Here is a 24,818-nt window from a genome sequence, read left to right as displayed (position 1 = left end):
TCGAAGATCTTGTTGCAAAAATAGAAAGTTTGCTAACTATTAAAAATGTGAAACTATTTCTGCGGGAGTACACTCCAAAACTTAGTTTTTTTATCTCGACTATTAACAACAAACCTACTATGCATTCTCCGTTTGACATTGATTTCAATGTACCGAACAGTGTTGGCACTAGCTTAGGTTATCTGTTAAATGTATATGAGAAAAATGCTAACCATGAATCACAGCTGAATGAAATAGGTAACGTAATCTTTAATAGCACAAATAACCAGATTGGTATTAAAATGAAGGGAGACAAAACAACTGTACTCACATTACCGGAAGGTAGTTACACTTTTTCGGAAATAGGAGCTCTAGTTCAAGAAGCAATAATTAACAACTTTCCTATTCTCGAAGAGGAGAATGACCCTCTAGATGGAGATAGTAAACTTATTACTATTACTTACGAAAAGACCTATCTTCGCTGTAAAATGTCCTCCAACCTAGACGTAGACTTTGATGTTTCCGATTCAATTGCTGATTTGTTAGGATTTTCACGTCGAAAATATGATGCTAATAAATTACATATTTCAGGAGAGATTATTAAAATTAATAACGTGAACTCGATTCGTGTATGTTGTAATCTCGTGTTAGGTTCCGGTTCCTACCTCAACGGTAAACAAACACATTAGTTATACAATTTTAAACCGCTTGTTCCAGCAGGCTATCCTATCGTAGTTCAACCGTCAACTATAAGCTTCTTACCAGTAAACACTAGTGTTATTCAACATATATCCGTCGTACTCGAAGATCAGTTCGAAAACTAAATCGACTTACAAAATGAGGATGTAACAGTAGAGTTAATTATTCGTCCAGTAAAAATACAGTAATCATATATAACATAAAGCGTACACTTATGTACTATCATTCGAGTAAGGAACAGTTGAACAACAACATCATGGTAGTAATTTACAACAACCAGTCAAAAAACCGAGGATTAAAAGAGGAAGCAGCTAGAGTAGTAAAATACAGAGTAAAGCTAAAAAAACAATCTCATCGTGTACGCGACAAGAAAAAATTAACCACAAACAATAAAGACTTTTTACAATCGCTAGGCTACCGACTACTATAAGTTCTATTTCTCCTACAGAAACTACTTTACTCTCTTTTCGTGTGCGTAATCAAGGTAACATCACTCTCTTTTTGTGTGAAATCACTTTACAATGCTACCGACTACCCCCCCAGGATAAAGCATATAAATTCTAATTCTCTACCAAAAACTACTTTAGTCTCTTTTTGTGTACAATCACGCTAACATCAAGGAGAAATATGTTCAACGTAACGGACAAAGTTATATTTGACAACAGAGTTGCTAGGCGGGAAGTAAGGAGCTATCATCCATATGCTGGCACGAAATATGAAAACAACGATGAAATTCGAGTTCCTGTACACAACCAAGAACATATATTTTTACCCTCTGAAGCTGATGTTCATATCGAAGGTGAAATAGTTAGATCAAGCGCAGATAATACACCATCAGCTACAGCCGTTCCCGATCAAAACTTTGCAGCAAATCTCTTCGATGAAATGCGTATTGAATTGAATGGGAAAGAGATTGAAAGAACACGACGTGTAGGCACAACTAGTGCTATAAAAACTTTCGCCTCTTATTCTAAAAATGAAATGTTAGCGCTGCAAAATGCTGGCTATTTTCCATCAATTTCTACACCACCAAACGAAGCTAATATTGCCCACGCAACTACAAAGCTGTTCCACGCAATTATCCCACTGAGTCTTCTTTGTGGATTATTTGAAGACTACAGGAAACCATTCATAAACTGTAAACTTGAATTTATCTTTATTCGTTCTAGAGATGACAAATGTGCACTGTTTTCAGCCAACGCGGAAGATACAGCTAAGGTCAAAGTACGAAAAATGTATATAAAGCTACCAACTCTAATACTGTCCGACGAGGAAGAAGTTAAACACATAAAGTTAATCCAAAAAAATCCTTCTATTCCTGTAGCATTTCGATCGTGGAGTTATCACGAGTTACCTACTATTCCAAATTCAACGAAAATTAATTGGACTGTTATGACTACGTCACAAATAGAAAAACCGAGAGTTTTTATGCTTGCTTTCCAAACCGATCGTAAGAAAATTAATGTTTCTTCTTCTCTGTTCGATCACTGTAATATTCGATCCGTTGGCGTATTCTTAAATTCAAACTTTTATCCCTATGAAAAGGCTGTAGCTAATTTTAACAATGGTGACTACAGTGAATTGTATGATATGTTCATCAAGTTTCGTAATGCGTACTATCAGCTTGATGATAATCGTTCCGAACCGAACATATCACGAAGTGAATTTCACTCGCATTGTCCTATTGTTGTTGTTAATTGCATGGAACAGGTTGAATCGATAAAATCTTCTTCTGTAGATGTTCGCGTTGAAATTGAAACAAACGAATCTATTCCAGCCAACACTACTCTGCATTGCATTATTATTCATGATCGCATAATAAATGATAAACCACTAACGAATGAAGTATTTTTCTTCCAATAATCTTGCGCGAGTTTTTCTTCCTTTTTTTCCTTGCTAATAGTGTATATAAACGAGAGAGTGAAGATTCTCTGCTTCAGTTCTTCGATATCAAGCACACCATGAGTGCAAAACCCAGAGGAGTGATAGTTGACATTCAGAGGTTACCTACTGGAGGTTACGAGATAGCCTGTTGTAATATAGATTCGTCTACAAATGTGTTATCTACTGCTCTATTAGGTATGAGTGTACCTAATTTAGATTTCACGCTTACGTCGTTTTTCAATCTTCTCAGTGAACAACAATACCAATATCTGGTTGTGTGCAACTGTGTTAATGAGTTACGTCTATTAGCACTGCAAGAGTATCCTCGTACATGCATAATTGACTTGAACACTATAGAAGGTGTACCTGATTTAAGAACAATGCGTAACGAGTGTTTCCCTGTTGACTGTCCGCGCCATTTACCACATGTTGCAAGACATTCAGGCAGCTGTGCTATGTTCAACGTTCACGCAGTTCATAGTTGGCTAAAATCGTCAGATGGTGTGATGAGAATAGTGTGTTCAGTGATAAACAAATTTAAGAAAGAAGGTGTGAGCAGATTCAATAAATTTGAGTGGACTTTCTTCCCTGAAAACATATTATCTATTTACGAACAACATCAGTTAAGTGCGCTCTGGCAGTATCTACCAGATCATCTGAAGGCGAACTTACACCAGGCTTGTCAGGATTCAGGAGCTAACAACAACAACAACATCGTTAGAGCTTGATATCAGCTACTAATACATCAATTCTTAAGGTGAAAAAATAGATATAATACCATCCTTTTTTCCTTGCTTGTTTTTTCGGTTTTATTCTGCTTCTAACTAATTTATTTATTTTTTCTCCTCTGCAGGTGTCTCCTCATAGTGCAATCAACAACAACAACAACGACGTCTGAGCTTGATATTAGTTACTAATTCATCAATTATTAAGGTAAAGAAAAAAAAATAGTTTCCTTTTTTTTCTTGCTTGCTTTTTCTGTTTTATGCTGCTATCAACTAATTTTTCTTTCTTTTTCCCCCCCTCTGCAGGACTCTCCTCTGGTGGCGGTCGAAGATTCAGTCTCTGCAGATCTCTCCTCGTGGTTGCAGTTACAAATTCAATCAAAAGTTTATATTTTGAAAATCCTTTTTAGTTTCCTATTCAATAAACTTGATTGTAAAAAAGAAATATGTTCTCTTTTTTTTATTCTCCTACTCCTACTTTAGTTAAGAGTACAAGGAATAAAAGGAGAGGCTGCGCAGGATAGTTTGAAAGAAAATCAACCTTTTGATCATCTAGTGTAGAGTTTTTATTTTTTTCGAAAAAGAAAAAAGATTAAATAAAGGTTTACAATGCACTTTAATATATAAATGATAGAAAATTAACTTACAGTACAATACTAGTTAGTACAATAGTATACAATGTACTTAAACAGCGAGTGAAATTCTATAAGATTCCTTTTTTTTCATAATTAAATAAATATAATAGTATGCAATGTACTTTAAAAGTATAAATACAGTACAATACATTGAATAAAAGAAACAGCGAGTGAAATGTTTATCTAGTTTGAAATTCTATAAGCTTACATTTTTTTCATTAATTAATTACAGAATGAAACAAAAGTTTCTCTAAAATAAAAATGATTAAAGTAATCATAGGAGCTTCTCCTCTTATTACTTAATATTCACCTTCAGAGAAAATTACATTATTTTACATACAGAGGGGTAAACTGATGACAAAGTGGAGGAGGTGTTCACAAAAAAAGCAAACCTACTTTGCAAGATAGCTATACATTAGTTATACTTCTTTTCTCTGCAAGACTGTAATGTCCAAATGGTAATGTATTAATTTTGTTATCTGTGATGTACCTTTTGTCATCATTAGCTGTGAGTGCTAGTTTGTATTGACGAACCGTGAACACAGAATGAGAATTGGAAGTAATGCACACTTGTAGTTTGGTCACTTGTTCACCTTCATACAGACAACGTCTATACTGATCAATTGTAAGGTGATCGACAACATTTTTTTTGACACCCTTAGCTTTACATGTAGGTTTCTCTTTTTCACACAACTTAATAGCATACATCTTTGGTCGCAAACCTACAAATTCTTCAACAATACTTCCACCGTTTTCATCCTTCATCAAACCTATTTCACCTGAATTTTTTCTTTCAATTTGGAAAGGATTATTTTCATCATAATTTCCTGTATCAAACAAAACTGAATTTTCCTTCATAAACTCATATATATCAAATGAAAAATTGTATATCAAACTGTCGGTGTCAGTGTAGAGTAGTTGTGAGTTTGATTCTGTGTTTCTCAAAATAACGTTGTAGTGAAAATCGTTCATTTTCATTTTTGACAAATCTAAAATTGTAGCACCGAGGTAAACCGGTTGATTGTGATGAATTTGAAGTTTCTTCATTTCGATAACCATACACTGTTCGTCTACTATAATACGACGTTTGAAGTTTGCTCTTGAGATCAACGTACCTGCACCATAACGTCCCTTCCACTGTGTGACCCATCTGACGTCGCGCAGCTTCCTTACGTTCATTAATGAACGACCAAAAATTGCGTTATTCATTAATTTATAGAAACTTTTCTCGAACTCATTTTCTGCTAACTTTCGTTTCTCTGTGTTCAAATCAATGTAGCATTTTAACCATGCGCTCTGATTAAACTGAATCGCTCTGTAAATGTGAGCTACTTTCATACCTAATTCTACACACTGTTTTAATAGCCTATAATGAAGAACATACCGTTCCTTGTTGTAAAGAGTGCTCATTAGTTTCGTAGATTTTTCAGGACACAATGGATAATCGGCATGTTTATCATGAAGTTCTAGCGGGTAGATTAAATCAACTTCTACCATAAACCCAACATCTGCTTCATCTCCTACATTCATAATGTCTAAATTCTCAACGTTTTCGACCCATTGAAAGCCGCCCGTTGGAAGAAACTGTTGCATAGCGAATCCATACAAATTGTTCACGTCAAAGTACATTATGTATGATTCCGGTTTGGACTCATCGTATGTTAACATGTACTTGTTATTTGCTACTGCATGCCGCGTAACGCATTGCACATTACCACCGCGTATGGAGCGTTCGAAAAACTGCAGCATGTCGATATCCTGAAGTAATTCTAGCTGGACAGCTGTTATTTTCTTCATAGCACTCCATGCCATAGACGGTACCGTGTAGAAATGAGCGGCATCAATACCATATGTCTCTTTTCCACTCAATCTAAAGTTTTCAAATACATCGGCCAAGAGTAAAGTATCGATTTTCAAGTAAAGATCAGAATATTCACCCAACGATTTACAGTTAAACTTATTCCAAATAAGCTGAGCAAACGCGTAGTTTTCTTCCGAAACAGTTTCACCCTTTAAAGAGCTAAAGAATGAACTCCTTGACGGTAAACTAGTGTCGTCTAACACCTCCATACTAGTAACATATTCGTATGGAAATATCCCTTTCCGAGAAGCGAGTTTAAACTGTAAATCATCGGTGAAATACCGTCTCGTTACAAGCTTTGACTCGTCACTAAGTAATAGCGACATTTTGTCCAGCGAAAAAGGTATAAAGTTGTAAGTGTCTATAAATCTTAGTTCAACACACTGTCTTTGGTTATAACGTATAAAGTTTGAAAATCCTTTGTATCGTTCCATGTTCACTGCTAATAGTTTAATGTTCGTTCTGAGATTTGTCACAACATCCCCTCCCTTCCTATGCAGTTCTCTAATTATGAAATGACCATCATAGGCTGTCAAATTATGGAATGCTGCCGGCAAGATAGAAATTTTACGATACTGTAAGTTACACAATTGATGTGCTGATCCCCTGTAAACACCCGTTAAATGACAATGATCGCGAACTTTAATTTCATTATCTGCAATTTCCTTCTCACATATGTGACATAATGTAGACGAAAGAAATTCATTTTCTTGCTCAACAGTTAATGCTAACATTGGTTTCGTATCAAAATAATAGGGCGCAAGCGTGTCCACCAAGTTATACATCTCATCTACGAACCATTTTACACAATCACTACCTCGATAGAGTTTGAAAGAGCTCAAATCTCTGTCAAAACTACAGTGTAAATAATATGCTACGCTGTATGGCACATGTTCGTGAATTGGAGTTGAATGTGAGGTGTCATCACTTGGAAAACAAGTAGACACAGGTTTCAGTATGCATTCTGTGTCAGCATACACAATAAAAGGCACTGGCTCTTTAACCTTATACTCGGTAAAGTACACTAGCCGTTCGCTATCCGAAGGCATTATACTTTTGCCCACCGGAAATTGTATACAGTTATTAGTATGCAAAGCTAATTTTTCCTTATTAGAAAAGTAAGACAAACACCGTCTGCAAATATAAATTCTATTATGGTTCTTCGCAAGAGATGAGCGCACAAGACGTGGAAGATTCTTAATCAAACAAAAGTGATACTTCTCACTGTCGCCAATCTGAAGCATTAGAAGATCTACGATCTTTTCACACGTTTTATGTGAAATGTACAAAGGTACAAGAGTAAACTCTTTTTTGTCATCATTCCGTCCTATGCACACCCAGTTGTTCTCGTCATACTGCGCTCCGAATACATTCACGGAGATTTCGTTTTGATCTTCAAATTTTCTCATGTATCTCATTTCCATCGGGATTGGTATGTCTTTTAAATTTAAAATTGCATTATAATGTGGATAAGAAGAAATGCGATCTACATGATGTTTAGCTGGAACTAAGCCAGCAACTACACTCCACGCAAAGCAAGCATCTCGTGTGTTCCGCAGATTAATAACTGCTTTCTTGTTTCGAATTGCTGTAGGCAACGTTAGACTACTTGGCGACTTGCCCACGTGAAAACCTACATTTTTATTAATGTTTATCCGCAATTCGCGAATTCGTAGCAGAGACCATCCCGAATCACGAGCCTCGAACTCTGATAATATTTTCAGAATCGGTCTCGTTACATGTTCGTTGTACCATTCTCTTAAATTAGTACCTTCAGTAATTTCAGCGTTCCTTGAATGAAAATAATTGTTATCGATTTTATCGTGAAGGACATGTTGTGTGCAGAGAACGGTATTTACTTTTAATGCTTGTGTCTTGAGTGCTTCCTTCACGTATTTATTAAACCACACGTAAGATTTATCTAGGAACTCTTCGGGGAGTAAGAAATCATTGTTAACATTTACCACTGCTAGTGTGTACACTCTGCGCCGAAAAGCTTCCTCGATTTGTTTACACTGGAAAGCAGACAAATCTTCTATCTGAAAAGTTAGTCCATTAACAGCGCGAGCGTGAAAATAAATTTCTAACATCTGATTACGCATTTCCTCTAGCTCGTTAAGATTTTCAATCAGCTTGAACTGAGCTTCTTCTCGCTCGTCGCTAGGTTCGAACCGATATGAAATTAGTATTGATCCATTTACCTCCCTCATAAACGCGCGAATGCGTTCAAACGCTCTATCAAAATGAGTTTGCATTCTACCCGCATCTTCATCTGTCTGTAAATTAATGTCTAGTTTCCTACGTTTGCTCGAAGGAAACTCCATGACTACAAAAAAAAATACGATTTGGTGCTAAATTTTTCAGCAATCTCAAGACAAGTCCAGCAGTTGCTGTAGCAACGACTTATCAAGAATGTACAATCCGTCATTACACAGTATAACCATCTAGCTAGGTCACTACCTTCTGCATCGCGTGAACAGTGTACAGCTTCGCTAGGAAACTCCTCCTGAAGCTTCCCTAGCAATGTATTACGGTAATAGGAAATGTTATTTGAATCTTGTGACGAAAAGGAAAATTCAATTTTATAAATTTCTTCGAATGTAATATAGCCAAGAAATAGTAGAAAATGTTCATTACTTGAAAGTTCACTCAAAAGAAATCGCACTACAGCAGCTGTCACTTCCTGCTGGCTTTCATAAGCTTTACTCAGGTTCGTCACATATACTGTATAATTAAAAAGAGAACCCCCTCTGTTCCATAGTTCAATACAATTAGCACTCACTTCTTGTTCTTGTTGTGCGCTCAGTTGTCCAGCTTCATCTTCAACAGGCTGTGAAGTAGCGACCACATCCTCCTCTCGATGTACTTGCAGACGACGACTCTGTATGCTTGGATATGCTTGATGTTCAGTTCCTGGTTTAATCTCAACTTTCTTCCACTTCATCATATTACCACCTCGGACCTGAAAAGAAACAACACATACTATTTTCAATTAACAAAACAATTATGCGAATATGGCGAAAAAAAAATTACATTAAGAACGAAAATACTCTCTGCATACTTACTTAGTTAAAATAGATGTCGTAACTGATGACATTCTACTGTAGGAAGCACACTTGATGGTAGCCCCTCTCCATGCCTCTGTACATCATTTTCAAGTTTTTTTTAAAGAATTTATTTCTTCTATTTCTTCTGCTGTAAGTTTTGAGAATTGCGCCGGCAGGAAAACACTCACAGTCTCCTCATCTTCCCCTTCTATATCAACGATTATTTTCCTCCCAAATCTTGTTTCTACCGCTCTCAGCGCTTTAACCTTAAATGGATGGTTAAGTTGCAACTCACTTAACTTTCTATTATGAAATTGTGGTGCCTTGGCAATTTTGTTTAATTTCATTAACATATCCATTTTGTTGAAACTGCTATATCTTTTTAAAATTAACAAACTAAATAAACTTACACTTACTGAAGAGGAAAGAAAAGTAGTAGTAGTAGAGAACTCTTCCAACTAGATGATAGTTTTCATGTTGTGCTCTGCTCCTTAAATACTCCCTGCCACCACCTTCACTCCTCACCAGTAGGCTGGACTTGTCACTAGTTCACCTTCACTCAAAATTACAACCTACAATAAACATCCTGTTCGTGACAGAGATAACCTTCAACAAGTTAGAAAGCGGATCTTGCCTAGTAACAGCTGCACTGTAGCACTCCTTAGTGTTTCCCCCTCACCCCTCTAGTAAGAGAGGAGTGAGGGATAATTTTTTTTTACATAAACTAACATCCTGTTCAGCTTTCACCAGCAAGTGACCTATTAAAGCAAATCCAGTTGCCACATAGTTACTGTACCTTGGCCACAAGAGTAACCTTTCAAGAAAATTAATTACCTCTTACATAAAGACCTCTGAGTGTGTTGTCCTCATTCTACATGTGGTTGACCCCCTTAGCCAGTGAAAGCTACTCCAGCAAAATCCAGTCACAGCACCTTGCCCCCCACACCTTTCAAGAATTAATTACCTCTCACATTAAGACCTTGCAGTATGTGTAGTTAACATTCCACACACGCCTTGCCAAGTGAGAGGCCCCTTCAGGGAGTGAAGCGCACGGGCATGCGCAGTGGCTGCCGCTGGTCCAGAATTCTTCTCTCGCAAAGCTGGTCCAGAATTCTTCTAGATACTCTACTCACATAACTCTAGTTTTGCAGGCATTCGAGCCAATCTTCTCCAAAATTCAAGCTGCGAGACGCTTACTCCCTTACCAAGACAGTGAGCCAGCTAGTGATTTAGGGGGATACAGGTAGTCTACAAATTCTCCAAATTGCTAGAAACCTATATGAATCTAACTCCTTGAGATACAGACAAGCATAACAAAATCTGAGCTTAATAATTTCTCCTAAATGAACACTGTATCAGAATTCAGTAATTACAATTGACAAAATCTGTTCGCTTGCCGTGACCAGGATTCGAACCTGGGTTATTGCGGCCACAACGCAATGTCCTAACCACTAGACGATCACGGCTACGGTAAACACATTCTTTTCCGGTTAGTCTTACCTAATATAAGCGGTTTGTTTGCTCCACATAGCAGTGCCGGTGGATTCTGTAGAGACAGCAGACGGCCCCTACTTCCCTTACCGTATGATTTGTCCCATGCTCTGATACTTTACTGCGTAACGACTATGGCTTTGGCGACATTTAATGTGCAAGAATACCCGGCGACTTTACTACGGTCCTCTTTACAAGGAACTAATGCCTAAAACTTCGAGCCCTCAATGCTATTTCAGTTAACGCACACACTAAAGCATGGATTTGAACTCCCGAAGCTGAGTACACAATCTGTTATCAGCAAAGTACTGCAACGTCACCGTTAAGCACGGTATGTGATGCAACTTCAAGGAAAACACGTCATGTTTCGTTGATGTTAGCTATCAGTAACATGGCAACGGTGGTTCAGTGTTAGAATGCTCGCCTGCCACGCGGGCGGCCCGGGTTCGATTCCCGGCCGTTGCATATTTATTTTCAACTTCATATTATTATTTTTCAATCTCCTCCTAATAGTCCTTGCTTTAATTATTTATTTTTCTTAATAAGTGTCCTAAAAGGTTGGCATTTCGCTCGGTCACCTTCTAAACGCTTCACCACAGAGGCACCCTGACACTGCCCTGCACTGCACTGGATCGACCTCGCACCCCCCGGGCGCAACAATTCACGATCTACCGCCACTTCCACGAAAACTGCAGTGTTACGAGGGCTGGAGCGGTGTACCCTCAATCTCGGGTGGTCGACTGAGTTGAGGTGTGTTCGATCCCCACAACAGCATTGCACAAAGTAAATTTCCGTGCTTACACATTTCTTCTAAATTCAAATGCCCTGATAGTACCTAAATGAAGGCCTCGGCCACTTCGTTCCCTCATCCGTGCCCATCCCTTCCAATTAGTCCATACACCATAAGGCACGTGTACAGCAATGACCGTAAGGCCACCTGGGCGGAGCACAGTTAATTCTTCCCAGTTTCGTCACCCAAACCAAGGTGCCACGATCCAGGTCATTATCGTTGAGTCTGTAGAGTGAGAACCTTCAATGAGTCCGAGAGAGAAGCGATCTATGGACGGTAAACAGGCTAAGAAAGAAAGAAAGAAAGAAACTAAGGAGGAAATAATCGTTTAACGCGCTGCCAGAGTATCCCTACGGCAGATGTATAAAATATATGATTACATTCTGCTATGCCACCACAATGCACCACTTAAATTGAGGGTTGAAATCTAGCATCTTAACGTCTGAGGAACTCACTGTCTTTGTGGTTCCGTAAGCCCATAACTCTAGTTTTGCAGGCATTCGAGCCAATCTTCTCCAAAATTCAAGCTGCGAGACGCTTACTCCCTTAGCAAGACAGTGAGCCAGCTAGTGATTTAGGGGGATACAAGTAGTTTACAAATTCTCCAAATTGCTAGAAACCTACATGAATCGAACTCCTTGAGATACAGACGAATATAACAAAATCTGAGCGTTAATAATTTGTCCTAAATGAGCACTGTATCAGAATTCAGTAATTACAATTGACAAAATCTGTTCGCTTGCCGTGACCAGGATTCGAACCTGGGTTATTGCGGCCACAACGCAATGTCCTAACCACTAGACGATCACGGCTACGGTAAACACATTTTGTTTGCTGTTAGTCTTACCTAATATAAGCGGTTTGTTTGCCCCACATAGCAGTGCCGGTGGATTCTGTAGAGGCAGCAGACGGCCCCTACTTCCCTTACCGTATGATTTGTCTCATGCTCTGATACTTTACTGCGTAACGACTATGGCTTTGGCGTCATTTAATGTGAAAGAATATTCGGCGACGTTACTACGGTCCTCTTTACAAGGAACTAATGCCTAAAACTTCGAGCCCTCAATGCTATTTCAGTCAACGCACACACTAAAGCGTGGATTTAAACTCCCGAAGCTGAGTACACAATCTGTTATAAGCAAAGTACTGCAACGTCACTATTAAGCACGGTATGTGATGCAACTTCAAGGAAAACACGTCAGGTTTCGTTGATGTTAGCTATTGGTGACATGGCAACGGTGGTTCAGTGGTAGAATGCTCGCCTGCCACGCGGGCGGCCCGGGTCGATTCCCGGCCGTTGCATATTTATTTTCAACTTCATATTATTATTTTTCAATCTCCTCCTAATGCTCCCTGCTTGAATTATTTATTTTTCTTAATACCAATGTCCTACAAGGTTGGAATTTCGCTCGGTCACCTTCTAAACGCTTCACCACAGAAGCACCATGACACTGCCCTGCACTGGATCGACCTCGCACCCCCCGGGCGCAACTATTCACGATCTACCGCCACTTCCACGAAAATTGCAGTGTTACGAGGGCTGGAGCGGTGTACCCTTAATCTCGGGTGGTCGACTGAGTTGAGGTGTGTTCGATCCCCACAACAGCATTGCACAAAGTAAATTTCCGTGCTTACACACTTCTTCTAAATTCAAATGCCCTGATAGTACCTAAATGAAGGCCTCGGCCACTTCGTTCCCTCATCCGTGCCCATCCCTTCCAATCATTCCATACACCATAAGGCACGTGTACAGCAATGACCGTAAGGCCACCTGGGCGGAGCACAGTTAATTCTTCCCAGTTTCGTCACCCAAACCAAGGTGCCACGATCCAGGTCATTATCGTTGAGTCTGTAGAGTGAGAACCTTCAATGAGTCCGAGAGAGAAGCGATCTATGGACGGTAAACAGGCTAAGAAAGAAAGAAAGAAGCTAAGGCGGAAATAATCGTTTAACGCGCTGCCAGAGTATCCCTACGGCAGATGTATAAAATATATGATTACATTCTGCTATGGCACCACAATGCACCACCTAAATTGAGGGTTGAAATCTAGCATCTTAACGTCTGAGGAACTCACTGTCTTTGTGGTTCCGTAAGCCCATACCTCTAGTTTTGCAGGCATTCGAGCCAATCTTCTCCAAAATTCAAGCTGCGAGACGCTTACTCCCTTAGCAAGACAGTGAGCCAGCTAGTGATTTAGGGGGATACAAGTAGTCTACAAATTCTCCAAATTGCTAGAAACCTACATGAATCTAACTCCTTGTGATACAGACGAATATAACAAAATCTGAGCGTTAATAATTTGTCCTAAATGAGCACTGTATCAGAATTCAGTAATTACAATTGACAAAATCTGTTCGCTTGCCGTGACCAGGATTCGAACCTGGGTTATTGCGGCCACAACGCAATGTCCTAACCACTAGACGATCACGGCTACGGTAAACACATTTTTTTGCTGTTAGTCTTACCTAATATAAGCGGTTTGTTTGCCCCACATAGCAGTGCCGGTGGATTCTGTAGAGGCAGCAGACGGCCCCTACTTCCCTTACCGTACGGTTTGTCCCATGCTCTGATACTTTACTGCGTAACGACTATGGCTTTGGCGTCATTTAATGTGCAAGAATACCCGGCGACGTTACTACGGTCTTCTTTACAAGGAACTAATGCCTAAAACTTCGAGCCCTCAATGCTATTTCAGTTAACGCACACACTAAAGCGTGGATTTAAACTCCCGAAGCTGAGTACACAATCTGTTATAAGCAAAGTACTGCAACGTCACTGTTAAGCACGGTATGTGATGCAACTTCAAGGAAAACACGTCAGGTTTCGTTGATGTTAGCTATCGGTGACATGGCAACGGTGGTTCAGTGGTAGAATGCTCGCCTGCCACGCGGGCGGCCCGGGTTCGATTCCCGGCCGTTGCATATTTATTTTCAACTTCATATTATTATTTTTCAATCTCCTCCTAATGCTCCCTGCTTGAATTATTTATTTTTCATAATACGAATGTCCTACAAGGTTGGCATTTCGCTCGGTCACCTTCTAAACGCTTCACCACAGAGGCACCATGACACTGCCCTGCACTGCACTGGATCGACCTCGCACGCCCCGGGCGCAACTATTCACGATCTACCGCCACTTCCACGAAAATTGCAGTGTTACGTGGGCTGGAGCGGTGTACCCTTAATCTCGGGTGGTCGACTGAGTTGAGGTGTGTTCGATCCCCACAACAGCATTGCACAAAGTAAATTTCCATGCTTACACACTTCTTCTAAATTCAAATGCCCTGATAGTACCTAAATGAAGGCCTCGGCCACTTCGTTCCCTCATCCGTGCCCATCCCTTCCAATCATTCCATACACCATAAGGCACGTGTACAGCAATGACCGTAAGGCCACCTGGGCGGAGCACAGTTAATTCTTCCCAGTTTCGTCACCCTAACCAAGGTGCCACGATCCAGGTCATTATCGTTGAGTCTGTAGAGTGAGAACCTTCAATGAATCCTTGAGAGAAGCGATCTATGGACGGTAAACAGGCTAAGAAAGAAAGAAAGAAGCTAAGGAGGAAATAATCGTTTAACGCGCTGCCAGAGTATCCCTACGGCAGATGTATAAAATATATGATTACATTCTGCTATGGCACCACAATGCACCACCTAAATTGAGGGTTGAAATCTAGCATCTTAACGCCTGAGGAACTCATTGTCTTTGTGGTTCCGTAAGCCCATAACTCTAGTTTTGCAGGCATTCGAGCCAATCTTCTCCAAAATTCAAGCTGCGAGACGCTTACTCCCTTAGCAAGACAGTGAGCCAGCTAGTGATTTAGGGGGATACAAGTAGTCTACAAATTCTCCAAATTGCTAGAAACCTACATGAATCTAACTCCTTGAGATACAGACGAGTATAACAAAACCTGAGCGTTAATAATTTGTCCTAAATGAGCACTGTATCAGAATTCAGTATTTACAATTGACGAAATCTGTTCGCTTGGTGTGACCAGGATTCGAACGTGGGTTATTGCGGCCACAACTCAAAGTCCTAACCAGTAGGCGATCACAGCTACAGTAAACACTTTTTTGGCTTGCTAGTCTTACCTAATATATGCGGTCTGTTTTCTTCCCATAACAGTGCCGGTGGATTCTGTAGAGGCAGAAGACGGCCCCTACTTCCCTTACTGTATGTTTTGTCCCATGCTCTGATACTTTACTGCTTAACGACTATGGTTTTGGCGACATTTAATGTGCAAGAATACCCGGCGACGTTACTATGGTCCTCTTTACACGGAACAAAGGCCTAAAACTTCGAGCCCTCAATGCCATTTCAGTTATCGTACACACTAAAGCGTGGATTCGAAATCCCGAAGCTGAGTACACAATCTGTTAGCAGCAAAGTAATGCAACGTCACTGTTAAGCAAGGAATGTGCTTCAACATCAAGGAAAACACGTCATATTACCTTGATGTCAGCTAACTTCGCCATGGCAACGGTGGTTCAGTGGTAGAATGCTCGCCTCCCACGCGGGCGGCCCGGGTACATTCCCCGCCATTGCATTTTTCTTTTCAACATCATATTATAACTTTTTAATCTCCTCCTATGCTCCTTGCTTTAATTATTTATTTTTCTTAATACGTATGTCCTACAAGGTTGGCCTTTAGCTCGGTAACCTCCTAAACGCTTCACCACAGAGGGACCATGACACTGCCCTTAAGGCGGTAGATCGTGATTAGTTGCGCCCGGGAGGCGCGAGGTCGATCCACCGCCACTTCCACCAAAATTGCAGTGTTACGAGGGCTGGAGCGGGGTACCCTTAACCTCGGGTTGTCGACCGAGTTGAGGTATGTTCGATCCCCACAACAGCAATCCACAAAGTAACTTTCCGTGGTATCACACTTCTTCTAAATTCAAAAGGCGTGATAGTACCTAACTTAAGGCCTCGGCCAATTCGTTCCCTCATCCGTGCCCATCCCTTCCAATTTATCCCATACACCATAGGGCACCTGTACAAAAATGATTGTAAGGCAACCTGCTCGAAGCACGGTTAATTCTTCCCAGTTTTGTCACCCTAACCAAGGTGCCGCGTTCCAGGACCTTATCGTTGAGTCTGTAGAGTGAGAACCCTCAATGAGTCCGAGGGAGAAGCGATCAACGGACGGTAAACAGGCTAAGAAAAAAAAGAAATTACGAAAGAAATAATCGTTTAACGCGCTTCCAGAATATCCCTACGCAGATGTATAAAATATACGGTTACATTCTGCTATGCCACCACAATGCATCACCTTTTTTTGAGTGTTGAAATCTAGCTCTTAACGTCTGAGGAAGTCACTGTCTTTGTGGTTCCGTAAGCCCATGCTCTAGTTTTGCAGGCATTCGAGCCAATCTTCTCCAAAATTCAAGCTGCGAGACACTAACTCCCTTAGCAAGACAGTGAGCCATCTAGTGATTTAGGGGGATACAAGTAGTCTACAAATTCTCCAAATTGCTAGAAACCTACATGAATCTAACTCTTTGAGATACAGACGAGTATAACAAAATCTGAGCCTTAATAATTGTCCTAAATGAGCACTGTATCAGAATTCAGTAATTACAATTGACAAATCTGTTCGCTTGCCGTGACCAGGACTCGAACCTGGGTTATTGCGGCCACAACGTAATGGCCTAACCAGTAGACGATCACGGCTACGGTAGACACATTTTTGGCTTGCTAGTCTTACCTAATATATGCGGTCTGTTTGCTCCCCATAACTGTGCCGGTGGATTCTGTAGAGGCAGCAGACGGCCCCAGCAGTATTATAGGACAGTTCGGCCGCCACCACCTCCTTCTGTTCTCGGGAGAGGCCTCCACCTCCCGCGGTTAATTTGAATTTTTGGCGGGAAATTTGAATTTTTGCTGGAAATTTGAATGTTGGCGCGAGATTTGAATTTTTAAACAAAGCCATGTGCTTTTTGACAGACAACAACGCATCGCTAACCTCACTGCTGCCATCTTGACGGGGCTAAACCTCAGTAGTACGAACTTATCCTAACTAGCTGGAGATTCGAAAAGGTAAACTAATCCACGTGTTTTTTGACAGCCACGTGCTTTTTCACAGACAACAACGTATCGCAAACCTCAGTGCAGCCATCTTGACGGACCTAAACCTTAGTGGTACCAACTTAACCTCACTAGCGCGAGATTTGAGTAGGTAAACAATTCCACGTGTTTTTTGACAGCCACGTGCTTTTTGACAGACAACAACGCATCGCTAACCTCAGTACTGCCATCTTGACGGGCCTAAACCTCAGTGGTACCAACTTAACCTAACTAGCGCAAGATTTGAATCGTTAAACAAAGCCACTTGTTTTTTGACAGACAACAACGTATCGCAAGCCTCAGTGCAGCCATCTTGACGGGCCTAAACCACAGTGCTATCAGCTTAACCTCACTAGCGCGAGATTTGAATTTGTAAACAAATCCACGTGCTTTTTGACAGCTGTCATCCGCCATCTTTGAGCTACAGAACACTGTGGTGCCCTCATTGTGGTAGTGGCGAATTCCACGTTCTTTACAAACCCACGTGCAGCTGTCATCCGTCATCTTTAATCAAGAGAGCGCAGTGCCGCACTCTTTGTGGTAGTAGCGAATTCCACATCCGCCATCTTTAATCTACAGAGCACCGTGACCCACTCTTTGTTGTGGCGGACAATTTAAAAGAACATGTCAAGGAATACCTTTGTTCTGAAAGAAAAAATAATAAGACTACAGTTCTGAACAGCTTGCGTAAGATAGCGATTGTTATAACCTCCTTTTTCCCTGCTCTGTCAAGGCATAGCTTTATCGAGCATACAACGCGATCTTATGCATAAGACAACACACATATCGCATACCCGCAGTGATGCATGTTTAGTCTTGAACACACATACTGCTGTTGGAAATCCCATAGTTCGATGTTGCTGAACACTGCATTGTATGACTAGAATCAAACACTGTTTAGAAAGAAAAAATTATCTCCTCGACATACTTACTAAGCTGCTCTTCTTCCTCTTGTCAAGGTACATCTCTATCGAACATGCATTGCAAAAGCAAGAGTATTGCAAGTTTAGACTTGAACGCATACTAGAGTTCGATGTTGCTGTTATTGCTCTTCTCAACATGAGATAGACGGTAACATACGAATCTGCCCATCACCTTCTTTCTTGACATATTTACTCTTCTTCCTTGAGTGATATACTATTGAACAAAACTCTATCTTGCTAATAAGGAGCGGGAGGAATGTAATGCCTAATCTAAAATAAAAGAATATACCAATTCTACATTATTTATTTACATCTTGAGGTACAAGTTTTATCTCGAATCATTTTACCGTAGTGATGTTTGCGTACTTCTCCCATTCTCGACACAATTCTTGAATGTACAAGTTTAAACGTGCCGTACTACGCTCTCAGCGTACCTCTCCCTATCTTTATACAATATGTACAGTGAATTGTGATGTAAGACAGCTTAACGTATATATTACAAAGTACACACCTCTAACATAATTTTTTTTACACACATCTGCTTTATGTAAAGTAGTACCTATCAATACTACTATGCCCCCAGGCTAGAGAGTTGGTAGAATTTGGAATAACAAACCGTTTGCAATCATCACTATTAAGGGCTACCTTGCTAATTAAATGATGGTACAACTGGTGCTTCTTGCTTCTAATGACAAACATTTGCTTATGCAAAATAGGTGGATTACTTTTAATGCAATTGTTATAGTTTTCAAAACTTAGCTGATTCTGAACGACATTCTTTTTAATCCCCTTCAATCTCTTTATTTGTAGTTCATTTAAGCGTTTTACGCAATATGACTTGGATTTAGTACCTACAAATGAATCGATAATATTTCCTGCACATTCATCTTTCATTTTACGTAGAACTTTTTGTTCACTAGCGGTAGATGATATTGATTATTTGTAGGATAGTTACTAGTATCAAACCTACCCTAGTCTGGCTTTATATCATTGTAATAGTCATCAGTTTTGATTTGATAAATAAACTAATCGGTATCTGTGTAGAGCAATTGCGCATTATGCGCGTACTTCTTAATCATATAATCGTAATGGAGTTCATACATGAGTGTTTTAGCCAATTCAAGTACTGCAAAGCCGACGTAGGTAGGTTTGTCGTACTTAACCCTAACACGATTCATCTGTATAATAACTAAATTCTCATGTATGATGGTACAGCTGTGTAAATTTGGTTTACTTATTAAATAGTTAGCACCATATCTTTTCTTAATATTTTCCCAGTTTGTAATCAATTTTACATCAACGCGTTTGTCAACATTTTCCATAGTCTTACCAAACACACTGTTATTCATGAGCTTGTAGAAATCTTTCTCAAACTCGTTAATTGCATTTGTTCTTAAATTATTATTCAGATCGATATATGGCTTTAGCCACGGTGACTGATTAAATTCTAGCACGCGATGAATTTTGGATAACTTCAAACCATGCTGCAAACACTGTTTTAAATTTCGGTAATGAATGATATACTTAGATATATCACACAAATTAGCAATTAGCATTTTCGTCGTTGATGCGATGTACGGAGGCTGCATATTTTCAGGGCAGAACGGTAAGTCATTATGAGAAGTGTGTAACTCTTTAGGATACTGTAAGTCAACTTCGAGGAAATACCCTTTATCAGCTTCATCGCCTAGGGCGTGCAGCTGTAAAGCATCAATTTCGCACTGCGTTAGCAAGCGGAAACCACTCACCGGTAGATGATGACTCATTGCCCACCCATACTGATTGTTAGCATCGAGATAAACAATATACTGAGATTCCTGACTAGAATCGAAACTCGGCATGTACTTATTATTTGCCTTAGAATACCGCCCGCTGCACTGACTTAGACCGCCTCGAATAGACGATTTTATAAAGTGCACCATATCAATATCTGTTAACAGTTCCAAATTCACCTGCGTGTATTTTAACATCGCATCCCAACTTAACGCAGGCGCTGTAAAATACTGACATGGGTCAAGGCTGTAGGTTTTCTTGCAAACACAGCGAAAATTTAAGAAAACATCAGCTAACAAAAGTACATCCGTCTTTAAATATAAGTCGGAATATTCACCTAGCGTTTGAATGTGGAACTGCTCCCAGATATGTTGTGCGTGTAAATAGTCATCATCACTAATATCCGCTGATTTCAGCGAGCTGTAAAAGGATTGTTTCGATGGTAAAGCACGTTCTTCGAGGCGTTCTAAGCAGTCAAGATATTCATAACAAAAAACACCCTTACGCCGAAGTAAATTAAACTGTGCTTCTTCAGGAAAAACGGGTCGAATTTCCGTAAATTGTTCTGGCTGTAAATGACTAGAAAGTTTATCGAGACTACTCGCCATAAAGCGAAACGAGTCAAGGAATACCAGTTTTATAGAATGCTCCTCATCTACTTTTACAGACTTTGCAAATGCAATGTACCGCTCTTTATTATGAGGGATTATATCTACTTTTTCATCTGAAGCTCCAAATTGTGAAATGATGAAATGTGAGTCGTAACCAGATAAGTTATGAAAAATTACAGGGATAAATTTTGGAACTCTGTACTTAAGATTACAGCTATTATGAGCGGCACATCTGTAGAAACCAGTTAAATGATCATGATCAAAAACTTTAGGGTCATTTTCGGAAAATTCCCCATCACAAATGCTACATTTTGTAGCACGTTCATGATCACTTAACTGAATTTCGGTGAGCGGTTTCATAGGAATATTACTATTTAGAATACTACCAAGACGTACTGCATCACTTTCAAGTCTCTCTAAAAATACTTTAGCAGCATTAGGTCCTCGATACAGCTCTAACTTGTTAAGTGTACTATCGTAACTACACTTGATGTAATACGCGAAGCTATACGGGACATGCATGTGTGTAGTATTAGTGAAAGATTTGTCAGGATTAGGTGAGCATGTGCTGCATGGCTTGAGGATGGCTTCAAAGTCTGCATAAATCACGAAAGGTACCCACATCTGCTTGTGAAAATTTGTTAATTTTAAAACATTATTGCCTGTAGTAGGTATCTCTGTATATACATGATTGCAGTCATTCTTGGAATACTTCGTTAACTGACCTTCAGTTCTAAAATACTGCAAGCATCCATCACATAGCCACTTTTTACCATCATGTTTTGACAACTGACAGCTAACAAGTCTACTCAAATTTTTAATCCAACAAAAGTGGCTATTTTCACTGTTTTCGATATAGAGTAAGTTAACATGAGTACTCTTCTTATGACATGTATAATACAGAGGACCTACTACAGACTTTTTCTCTACACCATACACATTAATGCTAATGTTATTTAGTTCCTCAAAGCGCTTAATGTCCTTTAACTGCATAGGAAATTCTATACTATCGAAATTTAGTTGCGTTGAATAGTGTGGATACGATGATGTTCTATTCGCTACATTCGATTTAGCAGGATTTAAAGCCGACATCACCGCCCATGCAAAACATGCTTCGTCATTGTTTTGGATGTTTACAACCGCTTCTTTTCGCTGAATCCATGTCGGCAGCTCGATGTACGATTAACCTCGCATGGGATTGTACTTTTTGATGTTAACTTCTAGATACATTATTTCAACTAAAGCCCACCCTGATTCCTTTTCCTGAAATTCCTCGCTCTTAGTTCGAGACATCCCTAAGTACATCACCAAAATTAGTTGACTGAATTATGACGAAATGTTTCGTATTAAATGATTTAATGTCCGTTATTTCCGATTCATCCGTGCTTTTAATGTACAAGGCGAAAAGTTCAAAATTAACTTTAAATAAATTTTGATTGGACAAAGTTTTAGCGAGAAGCTGTTGTACATCCGGTTGAACACAATTTAAAAAGTTTGAAGTGCTCTGAACCTTTTGACTGGCTCGAGTTCTACAACTAAAAATCCTGCTTTTAAATGCAGTATTAATTTCCTCGATGTTTGCATTACAGCCACTTCTACTAGCATTATTTTTATGCTCATTACTGCGTAAGTGCCCCTGAAAATGCGAAGATGGTACATCAGTGTTACAGTGCTCGCAGTGAATAGTTTGAAGTTCATGTTTTTTCTAGGTTTTTACTACTAGTACTTTCTACAGCTACATCCGTTTTTTACGCTTTTCTCCTATTACCTGAGGGTTATAGTTGCAAGTAGATACCTGATGCGCTTCTACTAAGTGAGCCTCGTATCGCTGTACGTTAGCGAAATACACACCACAAAACTTTACATAAAGCAGATGTTATGCTAGGGTGTTTTGATTTCATATGGCGCATGAAGTTATCTCGCCTTGTAAACGTTACCTTGCATTCCTCACAGCAGGGGAACATCTGAAAAGAGAACAACCAATAGAGATTAGGCGAAAGTTGCTATGTTCGAAAGAAACCAAGTTTCAACCTATAGAATTCAGACATTGCTGAAAGTTTGAAATTATAAGATTAACCTCTTCTACAGCATGTGGATTAAAGAGAACAACTATTTAATGATTAGACTAAAGTTACGATGTTCGGAAGAAACCAAGTTTCAACCTATAGAGGTCGGACATGATTGTGAGTTTAAAATTATAAGATTAACCTCTTCTACAGCATGTGGATTAAAGAGAACAACTATTTATGATTAGACTAAAGTTACGATATTCGGAAGAAACCAAGTTTCAACGTACAGAGGTTGGACATGGCTGTGAGTTTGAAATTATAAGATTAACCTCTTCTATAGCATGAGGATTGAAGAGAACAACTATTTATCAATAGAGATTAGCTTAAAGTTACAATGTTCGGAAGAAACCAAGTTTCAACTTACAGAGGTCAGACATGGCTGTAAGTTTGAAATTATAAGATTAACCTCTCCTACAGCATGTGGATTGAAGAGAATAACTATTTATCAATCGACTAAAGATATGATGTTCGGAAGAAGCCAAGTTTCAACCTATAGAGGTCGGACATAGCTGTGAGTTTGAAATTATAAGATTAACTTCTTCTATAGCATGAGGATTGAAGAGAACAACTATTTATCAATAGACTAAAGTTACGATGTTCGGAAGAAACCAAGTTTCAACCTATAGAGGTCAGACATGGCTGTGTGTTTGAAATTATAAGATTAACCTCTTCTACAGCATGTGGATTGAAGAGAATAACTATTTATCAATAGACTAAAGTTACGATGTTCGGAAGAAACCAAGTTTCAACGTATAGAGGTCGAACATGATTGTGAGTTTGAAATTATAAGATTAACCTCTTTCATAGCATGAGGATTGAAGAGAACAACTATTTATCAATAGACTAAAGTTGCTATGTTCGGAAGAAACCAAGTTTCAACCTATAGAGGTTAGACATTGGTGTAAGTTTGAAATTATAAGATTAACCTCTTCTATGACATGCAGATTAAAGAAAATAACTATTTATCAATAGACTAAAGTTACGATGTTCGGAAGAAATCAAGTTTGAACCTGTACAGGTCAGACATTGCTGTGAGTTTGAAATTATAAGATTAACATCTTCTATAGCATGTGGATTAAAGCAAACAACTATTTATCATTAGACTAAAGTTAAGATGTTCGGAAGAAACCAAGTTTCAACCTATAGAGGTCAGACATTGCTGTAAGTTTGAAATTATAAGATTAACCTCTTCTACAGCATGTGGATTGAAGAGAATAACTATTTATCAATAGACTAAAGATATGATGTTCGGAAGAAACCAAGTTTCAACGTATAGAGGTCAGACATGGCTGTGAGTTTGAAATTATAAGATTAACCTCTTCTATAGCATGAGGATTGAAGAGAACAACTATTTATCAATAGAGATTAGCTTAAAGTTACAATGTTCGGAAGAAACCAAGTTTCAACCTATAGAGGTCAGACATACCTTAAAATCTTCGCGCTGCAAACTGTTACTCGGATGAATAAAATGCGTGCGTTCAAGCCTGAAACTCGAATGATAATATTCTGGTCGTACCTAAAAAGAACAAACATATATGAATGTAGTGTAGGAATATATATAAAAGGGTACATCAGCTAGCCTAGCTATCTTTACAACTCAAAGTTCGAAACATACCTTAAAATGTTCGCGCTGCAAACTGTTACTCGGATGAATAAAATGCGTACTTTCAAGCCTGTAACTCGAATGACAATATTCTAGTTGTACCTAAAAAGAAAAGAAAATATATATGAATGTAGATGTTTATTACCTAGCGTAGAAGTTGCTTTGCAAACACCAACTAACAGTTCAGGCTTACCTTAAGTTGAAGGCTGAAGAATAATATTCACAGCCGACGAAAATTAGACGGTCGGTAAAAAAGTAGAGGTTGTGCATACAGAGAACTGTGAGCGCTTGACACAGGCTGCAGCGAGTAAATATGCTGCTTGTAACCAAGCGGATGTGAAACTTGCAGGCGTTTGCAGTACAGTTGGAAATAAATGTTTATGCAACAAGAGCTCTCCTGAGTGTCTTACGCTGAGTTCTGCAGGCTGACGTATTTAAGCCGGGATCGAACCTGCTGTTGATGCCGAGGTGTCAGAATTTAAGAGTTCTGCAGTGGATCGAGCCTTAGAAATTTAGCGCGCGATCCTCGACCTCTGGACTTAAACGGGAGGGTACTAAGCTAAGCAAGAAGCCGACATCCGCGGTATTCCTTACCTGTAGGCACTAAAATGTATTGAGCTCAGACCGCATCCGGCTAGATCATGTAATTACACGTTATGACG

General features: G+C 39.4%; 6 non-coding genes across 6 annotated transcripts; 3 read left to right on the top strand and 3 right to left on the bottom strand.

Moving 5' to 3' along the window:
* Positions 1-10,224: 10,224 nt before the first annotated feature.
* TRNAH-GUG (transfer RNA histidin (anticodon GUG)) lies at positions 10,225-10,296 on the bottom strand. The gene has a single exon. It is a non-coding gene; the product is annotated as a tRNA-His (tRNA).
* Positions 10,297-10,715: 419 nt separating this feature from the next.
* On the top strand, positions 10,716-10,786 carry TRNAG-GCC (transfer RNA glycine (anticodon GCC)). The gene has a single exon. It is a non-coding gene; the product is annotated as a tRNA-Gly (tRNA).
* Positions 10,787-11,851: 1,065 nt separating this feature from the next.
* On the bottom strand, positions 11,852-11,923 carry TRNAH-GUG (transfer RNA histidin (anticodon GUG)). The gene has a single exon. It is a non-coding gene; the product is annotated as a tRNA-His (tRNA).
* A 420-nt stretch (positions 11,924-12,343) lies between these two features.
* Positions 12,344-12,413, top strand: TRNAG-GCC (transfer RNA glycine (anticodon GCC)). Its single transcript has one exon. It is a non-coding gene; the product is annotated as a tRNA-Gly (tRNA).
* A 1,058-nt stretch (positions 12,414-13,471) lies between these two features.
* TRNAH-GUG (transfer RNA histidin (anticodon GUG)) lies at positions 13,472-13,543 on the bottom strand. Its single transcript has one exon. It is a non-coding gene; the product is annotated as a tRNA-His (tRNA).
* A 419-nt stretch (positions 13,544-13,962) lies between these two features.
* On the top strand, positions 13,963-14,033 carry TRNAG-GCC (transfer RNA glycine (anticodon GCC)). Its single transcript has one exon. It is a non-coding gene; the product is annotated as a tRNA-Gly (tRNA).
* The last annotated feature ends 10,785 nt before the right edge of the window (positions 14,034-24,818 follow it).

The sequence above is a fragment of the Anabrus simplex genome, chromosome 1, assembly GCF_040414725.1.
Source record: "Anabrus simplex isolate iqAnaSimp1 chromosome 1, ASM4041472v1, whole genome shotgun sequence".
Classification (NCBI taxonomy): Eukaryota; Metazoa; Arthropoda; class Insecta; order Orthoptera; family Tettigoniidae; genus Anabrus; species Anabrus simplex.
This window is presented reverse-complemented; position numbering and strand designations above follow the sequence as displayed.